The sequence below is a fragment of the Eriocheir sinensis genome, chromosome 60, assembly GCF_024679095.1.
Source record: "Eriocheir sinensis breed Jianghai 21 chromosome 60, ASM2467909v1, whole genome shotgun sequence".
NCBI lineage: Eukaryota > Metazoa > Arthropoda > Malacostraca > Decapoda > Varunidae > Eriocheir > Eriocheir sinensis.
In genome coordinates, this window is record NC_066568.1 from 5,505,218 (window position 1) to 5,515,217 (window position 10,000).

At 37.8% G+C, this 10,000-nt stretch overlaps 1 protein-coding gene across 6 annotated transcripts in view; it reads right to left on the bottom strand.

Moving 5' to 3' along the window:
• Window positions 1-10,000, bottom strand: part of LOC126985812 (uncharacterized) — a 31,909-nt gene that overhangs the window by 12,022 nt on the left and 9,887 nt on the right. The window contains exon 1 of one of the 6 annotated variants that reach the window (XM_050841216.1): window positions 9,967-10,000. This exon is cut by the window's right edge and continues 75 nt beyond it. The exons of 1 other annotated variant lie outside the window; for it this stretch is intronic. The gene's annotated coding sequence lies outside the window, so the exon portion shown is untranslated. 4 more of the 6 variants (XM_050841215.1, XM_050841217.1, XM_050841219.1 and 1 more) reach the window with 4 other exon arrangements.

A 10,000-nucleotide genomic window follows, 5' to 3' on the forward strand; every position in this document is an offset into this window, starting at 1 on the left:
AACACAAAGGAAGAACAAACAACAGCAGACATGCTGGTCCTTACGAGGCTATTTGTGACAAGCTACACTAACTATCTAATCAAAGGTGGAAGATGAAGGACAGCAAAGGCGAAGGCTCCATCGCCTTTGCTGAGGAGGAGGAGGAGGAGGAGGAGGCATTCATACGTGACCGTCCCAGCCTTGAGATGTTGAAGGCAAACAGTACACAGAACAAGACGGTTTCATTTCCCTACCTGAAGAATAGCAACAATGACAATAGTAGTAGTAGTAGTAGTAGTAGTAGTAGTTGTTGTTGTTGTATAGTAGTTGTTGTTGTAGTAGTAGAAGTGGTAGTAAATAATAGATAATAATAATAATAATAATAATAATATGAATACGAATGAGAAGATAAATAAACAATATTAGCAAGAGGAAAGGAAGATGATGCAGACGAAGAACAAGAATGTGAACAAGAAGAAAAAGAAGAATCGAGACAAATATATCCAATAGGCGTACATAACATCACCATAGCCGATCCAGGATTCAGGACATTTCCTAAGTAAAAGAAGGTAATGTTATAATTGTATTTCCTAAAGAATCCTTATAACCAAAAACTAACTAAAATTATGAGTATTCTTTTTCTTGAACACAACATTGAATAAACAACAGAACAATAATATGAAAATACGTGTAGCCACCGTTGCCAAATTGTCGTACTTAGAGCATAATATTTACCTGTTGCTGACGCCTAACTATTGCCAAGAAACATCAGAATCTAACCCTTTTAACGATAACTATAAATTGGTTTCCTTATTGGAGCCCAGAAGACAGTTTGGGGGTAGAAAGTCGGGAAATTTAATCGGCTGAGTACGACAATCTGGCAACGTTGAGGCTGTAGCTCCGTGGTCAGAGGCAGCGCGCACCCTATTTTGCGGGTGTCAGATACCTAAACTAGCATATTTTTACCGCGCAGAGCAGGTGATGTCACTTATTGTAACTTCGTGAGCTTTCATATTTATCTATTTGTGTATATTTCATGGAGGCAAAACTTACATTACCCGTTTCATTTTTACTAGTGACCCGAATTGATGCCTGTTAGTCACAATAGAATTTCACTCAAACAAGTGAATCAGACACCACAGAAATATTACCAGTGTGTGTATGAATGAATACAAAGATAAGTATATACTTTGATTTAACTCTAGGATGTCTCGTGGATCATTAATAAATAAAAACAAAATATCTGTATATGCTACTCTTTAGTCCACTACCGGCTATGGCTGCCAAAAAAGTCCCTCCGCAAAGTTTGTACATCCCCATTTGGTGATTGTTAGGTACGCCTTTTAATAGGAAAATAATACAAATGAGAAGATTAATAAGAAACTAAAGAAGAAAAAGGATATGATGATGACAAAGACTAAGAACAAAAATATTAACGATTTGAACAATAGGAAAACTTGAAGCAAATGCATCCAAGAAACATTAAAAAAAACCAGACAAATGATAAAAAGGAAAAGGGAAGTGCAAAGGACGTTGATATATAACGACAACGAAGAACTAAAGGAAGACAACAGAAAAACATAGACACTTACAGGAAAAAAAATTTAAAAAGTAGACACAAGAAACAGATGTAAAAGAAAAAGAAAAAGATGTAAAGAAATATAAAAAAAAGGACGAAAGAGAAATGCACTTCATGGTAGATAATGTGAAAATCTCTCTCTCTCTCTCTCTCTCTCTCTCTCTCTCTCTCTCTCTCTCTCTCTCTCTCTCTCTCTCTCTTGGAGTGGCTATATTTCTTTTTAGATCGAGAGAGAGAGAGAGAGAGAGAGAGAGAGAGAGAGAGAGAGAGAGAGAGAGAGAGAGAGAGAGAGAGAGAGAGAGAAATTACTTTCTTGCATGTCTTAACATTAATATTTTCGTTGGCGTTCATTATATTTAGTTAGGTTAGGTATAAGATCTAGAGAGAAAGCTATGTAGGCCACAAAGTGTGATGGAGTAAAAAATCCTGGGTATAACATGGGGACAGGAAACGAGTATCATGGATCAGGGAACAGACAAGGGCTGAAGATATTTTAGTGACGATTAAGAATAATAAATGGATTTGGGTAGGTATTTACCATATGTAAAACCATTAACAGGACAATCAATGTAACAGAGTGGCAACCCAGGAAATGTAGCAGTCAGGGCAGACAAAGAACCAGGTGGAGAGATGATATTAGACCATTTGTAGGAGCAGTATAAGGTGCATTAACACGAGATAAAGGTGGAAAATATCGGAAAAAGTCTTTGTCTTGAGGTGAACTTGCAACGACTGAGTACGAGGCGAGGGAAAGGATAAGTTAGGTTAAGTCAGGTCAAGTTAGGTTAAAATCGGTCTTGTTATTAGATTTAGTTTGGCTGGGGTTGGATAAATCAGATTATGTTTAGATAGGTCAGACTGGATTTGAGTTAGGTTACGTTGGTTAGATTTGGTTTGATTAGGACAGACAGGATTTACTTTCATTGTCAAGTTGGAATGAGTTACGTTAGGTCAAGTTGAACGAGGTTTACTTTCGCCTGCTTAGAATGGGGTAGGTTGTGTTAGGTCAGGTAGGTTAGGATACGTTAGATTAGGTTTGGCTTAATTATCTCTGGTTATATTAGGTTTAGGTTAGCTTGTGTTAGGTTGGATTATGTTTGGTTTAATTATGAAAAGTTAGGTTTAGTTCGCTACACCTTACACTCTCCTTAACCTTTCTCTTCGCAAAGTCCAATCAGCCTTAGGGATGGGTTTTACTCCATTTTTATTAGAATTTAAGTAACAGGATATATTTTATTGGGTTTCGGTTAGATTGTGTTAGGTCGTGTCATTGGGACAAGTTCATTTTAGTTTCCTTACACTTTGCATTCTCCTTAGTCTTCCTCTTCGGCAAGTCCAGTCAGTCTTAAGGATGGTTCTTACTCCATTTTTTTTTTTTGTTATTACTTAAACAACAGGTTATACTAATAAGAGTCTTGCCACGGAATGCCTCTGACTTCCCCACAGACAAGTTTACTGCTCTCTCTCTCTCTCTCTCTCTCTCTCTCTCTCTCTCTCTCTCTCTCTCTCTCTATATATATATATATATATAAAAATATTTATATATATATATATATATCATTGTTCCATTAAGAGAGAGAGAGAGAGAGAGAGAGAGAGAGAGAGAGAGAGAGAGAGAGAGAGAGAGAGAGAGAGAGAGAGAGAGAGAGAGAGAGAGAGAGAGAGAGAGAGAGAGAGAGAGAGAACAACCCGCCCATACACACACCCATAGTCAAGGAGATCCAGCTTTACCTGTCTTAATTAAGCTCAGGTGATGATTTAATTAGGACTAGGCAAAGGAGGATGAGGGGGAGGAAGGGTTGGAGGTAGGGAGAAGAAGAGATGGGTGAGGAGAGCGAGGGAGATGAGGAAGAGAGAGAGAGAGAGAGAGAGAGAGAGAGAGAGAGAGAGAGAGAGAGAGAGAGAGAGAGAGAGAGAGAGAGAGAGAGAGAGAGAGAGAGAGAGAGAGAGAGAGAGAGAGAGAGAGAGAGAGGGGGCGACATTTACTTCCTCATTAAAAAAAACTATAGTGATCCAGTTTCCCCTCAAATCATGCTGTTGGACCCGTTACTTAGTGTGTGTGTGTGTGTGTGTGTGTGTGTGTGTGTGTGTGTGTGTGTGTGTGTGTGTGTGTAAAATTACTCACACAAAGACATTCCTCGCATTTTCTTTCAATTACTCAGCACTCCTCCTCCTCCTCCTCCTCCTACTGCAACTACTACTACTACGAATACTACTTCTTAGGAGCAACAATGACATTAACTTTACATGATATCTCTTAACAACAAGAGCCGGAGGAGAAAAAAAAAAGCAGAAAAACAGGAACGAGAGCATAGCAAGAACGAAGGATAACAGGTGGAAGAATAAAAGGAAGATTACGAGAAGCAGAAAAAAGACGAGAGAAGAAAGGAAACAATGAACAGGAAGTAGAAGAGAAGAAAAAGAAAATAACAAGAACAAAAAGAAAAAGGAGGAAAACAATAAGACCATCAACATCACCATCACTACCACAACAACAACAACAACAACATGCCAGATAAGTGATGAATGACAACGCAGGTGAAGCAATGAGGTGTGCCGAGAAGCCGGAAGTAATCAAAGACAGGTAGGTGGAACAGAACAGGTACACACACACACACACACACACACACACACACACACACACACACACACACACACTTCCTTTCCTCATCTCTCCTTCCCTATTTCATTCCTTCCATCATTCCTCCTTCGATATGAAAAAGTAGTAAAAATTCAGATGAAGAATAATATATTCGGGTTCATCTCATCTATCCATCCACAAGCGTGAATTTTGATAGTTGTGGCACATGTGCATTGCTTGCTCATGATTGGGCGAAAATTAGTGTTTATGTAAACGAAGAACCCTCATGCCTTACATAAATACCGATTTCCTTCGATGGTATACCATACAAGCACACGAACGACAAACTTGCATCAAACAGCAAAGTCAGATCATACGCGAACGAACAATGGACTATTGAATTCTTATAATTTACCTTATTTTAGATATATGAGACATATGGCTTTGTAAGTGCAAATAAAAGCATTTTAATAAACTGTTGCACGTAAACCACATGAGTAATATATTCCAAATAACATAAAATATTGTTGAATTTGAGGCTGGCGGTATTCTTACAAAATTACTTAGCCTAGCTTCATATTCAGCAATATTTCATGCAATTTCGAATATTACCCATGTGATTGACATGAAAGAAAAAAAAATATATATATATATATATATATATATATATATATATATATATATATATATATATATATATATATATATATATATATATATATATATATATATATATATATATATATATATATATATATATATATATATATATATATATATATATATATATGGACGAAGGTATAGATCAAAGCAGGTAGAAGGAGAAGGAGGAGATGGAAAAGACCAGGAGCAGAAGGTGAAAGAGAGGAAAGATAAGAATACGAAAGTTATGGACGAAGGTATGGGCAAAATATCGGAGGAGGAGGAGGAGGAGGAGGAGGAGGAAGCCCACAGTATCAAGTGACCATAACATGTTCCCGTCAAACAAGTATTTCCGGAAGAAAAAAGATCAACAACAAAAAAAAGGAAATTAGGAAAACTCAAGAAGTTTATATAAGTTTTTCAAGGTGATTCGTTATACCTGTCCGAATGTTTGTCCGTTCTGGCTTTCCCTTGTTTATGTTTAGGTTTATACGAGGTCATTACGATAACACTGGTAATGATGATAATGATGGATGAAGAGGAGAAGGAGGAAGAAAAATAAAACGTAGACGAGCAGGACTTGTGTTATAACGTGATTTCTTCTTTAGAGAATTAAATCTATTCGCCGTTTTTCAATTAATCTTATTCGTCTATATTTTTTTTTACCTCCCTTATATATCCTTATGTATGCGAAAACCTGCCTGAGTTGATCTTAGCTTCGCGTGCAACTCGCTTCTGAACGGGGAATCCACAGCAGGTCATTTTTACTCTCGTAGACTTCTTGGGAATTGTTGTGTTCTCTACTTCTTGGAGTTTATATATCAGGGTGAGGAGGACGAGGTGGAAGAAGAAGAAGAAGAAGAAGAAGAAGAAGAAGAAGGTTAATTATGAGGAGAAGGAAGAGGCGAATGAGAAGTACGGCAAGGAAGAGGACAAAGAACAAGAAGAGGAAGAAGAGGAATAAAAGTTAGTGATAATGATAATGAAGATGAAACAGCAATAAACAACAACAACAACAACAATAATAATAATAATAATAATAATAATAATAATAATAATAATAATAATAATAATAATAACAATAATAATAACATAATTAATAGCCAAGCAGTAGTCATGAATAATTTTGGTCCTCATCTTCTGTTCAATTTTCCTGCATTTAACAATTTCCCTTTTTTCCTACCTGCAATTGGCCTTCGCATATCAGAATAACCTTCAACCCTTTCTATTTTTACCCTTAATACGTGCTTATTACACTTTGTTCCACTCCAACCTTTTAGCTATCTACCTTTTCTTATGCTTGTAACCGAAAAAATAATAATGTGGTATCAATATTAAAGTGACTGAAACGAATCAATAATATTCTAACACTGGGGAACAAAGGCGCACACACACACACACACACACACACACACACACTTAACAACTACTATATTTACACACAAGGATATAAGGAGACTACAAGAAGCCAACCAGTCGGTCAGTTAGTCAGCCTACACATGGCTGCTCTAAAGACTTAGATATATGCCAGCCTTCTCCCTCTCCATCTATCTACCTAACCTCCATTTGCTACTTTTTCTATCTTATCTAGAGTAAAATGTAGTGTAAACAGGTAGGTAGGTAGCTAAGTAGACAGAAACTTGGCAGTTGTTTAGTGAGTAAGACAGGTGTGTGAAGACAGACAAACAGTTACTTAATTCGTTCCACACCTCCTCACTTTTCTTTTTTTGGTCTGTATCTGCCAGCTCCCTTACCTCTCTTTCTATCTATTTATCTATCTATCAATCTATCTATCTATCTATCTATCTACCTATCTACTTACTTACCTATCTATATTTGAAGAAGCAGCATATTTTGGGTATTTCCATTCTTTTTATCAGCCCTTTCGCCTTCCTACTCTTATCGAAAAAAAAAGCAATAATCAAAAGGTCTTTATACCATCTAATAAGTAAGTAGCCCTCAAATACATTACATTCTTTCATGTCCTAATAAGGCACCCGTATAGATGAAAGTAGGGCTAACTACTGTAAATATGATATGTTTCACTCAGCCTCACTTCCCTTCCTATCCTGTCTTCACCCCTGCCTCTGTCGTGAAAGAAATTACATAGGGAGTATATCTGGCAGTGTATTATATTGATTAAAAGCCATATATGCAAGTGTTATGTTTATTGTTTCAACTGTAATATCGAGCATGCCTCCTCTATACACTTCTCTATCTGCTTCTACCTGTCTGTCTGCCTACCATTCTGGCTGGCTGTCTACCTGTCTATCTTGTTTCTGCCTCTTCATACATACCTGTATTTCCCTAAACACCTGCACTTCCCCCGTCTACTTACCTATCTTCCTGCCTTTCTAAACTATGCCTAATTCTCTGGTCGAGTACCCAATTACCTGTTTTAACAACCTATAAGTGTATCCACTTACCTAGATGTCTACCAATCCATGTAAAACTTACCAGTCTAACCACCTGTCTATGTCAATTTGCCAAATAACCTGTATGCCAGAAAATCCACTTTACTACCTGTCTACCTGGCTATTTAACTACCTGTCTTCCTGTATACCTACCTAGCTACCTCTCCAAGTACCTATTTACCCGTCTAACTACCTGGCTCTATCCACTTACCTACTTACCTGTCTTCCTGCCCCTCCCATTGGCTACCTGTGTACACCTGACCCGCGCTTAATTAGTTCCTGTCCCAGCTGACCTTCACGAGCTCGCCTGACTTTCCAAGTGTGTTAAGGAGTCTTATGTAACAGGAAAGCATTACTAACTACCTCACCTCACCTGCATGTATTTCGCCTTGATGTATACATGCACACGTGCAGGCCTAATATCTGTATCATTGAGTATAAACTTAAACATACGAAAACACACACACACACACACACACACACACACACACACACACACACACACACACACACACACGACTTCTACTTCCGTTTAATTAAAACATACATACACACATACATACATCCTTACACACAACCATGATTTTCACATCAGTTTCACAGCTGTATATCTTTTCTTAAGTTGTTTATTCATCCATAGACACACACAAACAAATAAAACAACAAAAAAGAAAAACACAAATAATCACCACCATCTCCATCATCACTACCATCACCACCACCATCCCTATCATCACCACTATCACCACCACCATCACCATCATCACTGCCATCACCAACACCATCACCAGAATCACCTCGTCACCTCCACTCTCTCTTCACCTTCCGGTCTTCACAAAAACTATATATTTTTTTTTGCAACTCACTCTTACCTGCCCTGCCTCCCACCTCACCTGGCCACTACCTGGTATTCGTTCCCTCTTTCCAGTAATTAACTCAGGTAACAACACAAAATTACCTGTACACAAAAGAGCGTCACAATTGCCTACCTACCACACCTAGTCACTACCTGCTATTCGCTCCTTGTTTCCAGTAATTAACGCAGGTAACAGCATCATTACCTGTATACAAGGTGACTAACATGATATCGGTCTCTTACCACACTTAGTTACTACCTGGCACTTTCGTTTTAAGTACAAAAGAAAGTTAAGACCCCACCTGGCATGTTATCAATAATTACATAACATTCTCGGCACATCAAATTTTTCGTTACTAATTGACACAAACGTAAGCATTATCACCGTTCTACACGCCTGCCAATAGAGGTGATAATCAAAACTACACCTAGCATGCTATCAACATCCAAAGTTTCATCTCCTACACATCCAATTTCGTTTCTCGTTAACACACACGTAACATTATCACCTAACACCTGTCAATACAAAAGGCAATTAAAATCACACCTGACATGCTATCTATTTTTTAAGCATTCTCAGCATCATATTGTTTCTGGTTAGTAGACATGGATAATGCTCACCTGAAGAATTAATATATACGTGGGGTTACCTGGAGAGAATTAGCACCTCGTTCGTTGTAAAGAACGGGAGAAAGGAAGAAAAGAGATAGAAAGGATGAAATTAAGAAAGAAAACGGTAGATACCACTTCACTTCACTGCAAAAATGGAGAAAAGAAAGAATAAAAAAATATATAAAAAAGAAAAGGAGATGATAGATAGTTAGATGGATAGATAAAGATCGATAAACATATATACAGACATAAAAAGTTCAACAAAGAAAAATATAGAAAATGAAGGAAAGAAAGGAAGACAAAAACAGGAAGAATGCATAAACAAACACATATCATCACCATCATCATCATCATAACACGTCTAAGATCCAAAAACACTACATTACACTGTTTTCACTCAACACAACGCAACATTCCCCTCAACGCACTCAGTATCTTAGTTCAGAACCTTATGCGTAATACAGTTTCATGTAACACTTCCAAACTTCATAAACTTCAAGAAACAAACAAGAAGACACCATCACGTCGGAGAAAAGAAAAACAAACGCTTCCTTACACTTTTAAAAGATCACTTGTAACTCTTATCACTGAATTCGTTTGTTTGTTTGTTTGAGCGTATATCAGTTTTGCTTTCATTTTTTCTCGGTTGGCTTTTCCTTTTTTTAATTTTGTTTCTTCTCACAATATTACCACATCACTTTTGTAAGGCAGGAATGACTTCACTTTTCTATAGCACTAGTCACGACACACACACACACACACACATATACACACACACACACACACACACACACAAAGCACCCATACACTTTCAAAAAACTCGCCGAACACACATACATACACACACAACCTTCACCTACACTCCCTTTCACCTTACACACACACACACACACACACACACACACACACACACACACAAACACACACACACATACACATACACATACACACACACAACACAACACAACACAACTCAACACACAATAACAAAAACACAAACACACTAACACAACACCCCTGCACGCACCTAATCACAGAAGCACCTTGCACACCTGAGCGGAAGTGAGGACTAAGACGACTCACCTTGCACCGTAGGATAATAGTGGAAGGTGAGGCGGGGCAGGTGAGAAGACAGGTAGGAGGAAGTCAAGTAACAGTTAATAGCACCAGAAGTAATAGAAGTAGTGAAGCAATAGAAAACAGAAGTAGTAGTAGTAGTAGGTGTAGAGGGCTAAATAATCAAGGTGAGTTCAAATAGCAGGTAAACTAAGGTAAGAACGGGTGTGTGTCAATCAATCTTCACCTGTTAACAAATGACAGTCTTAGGCCACCTTCAG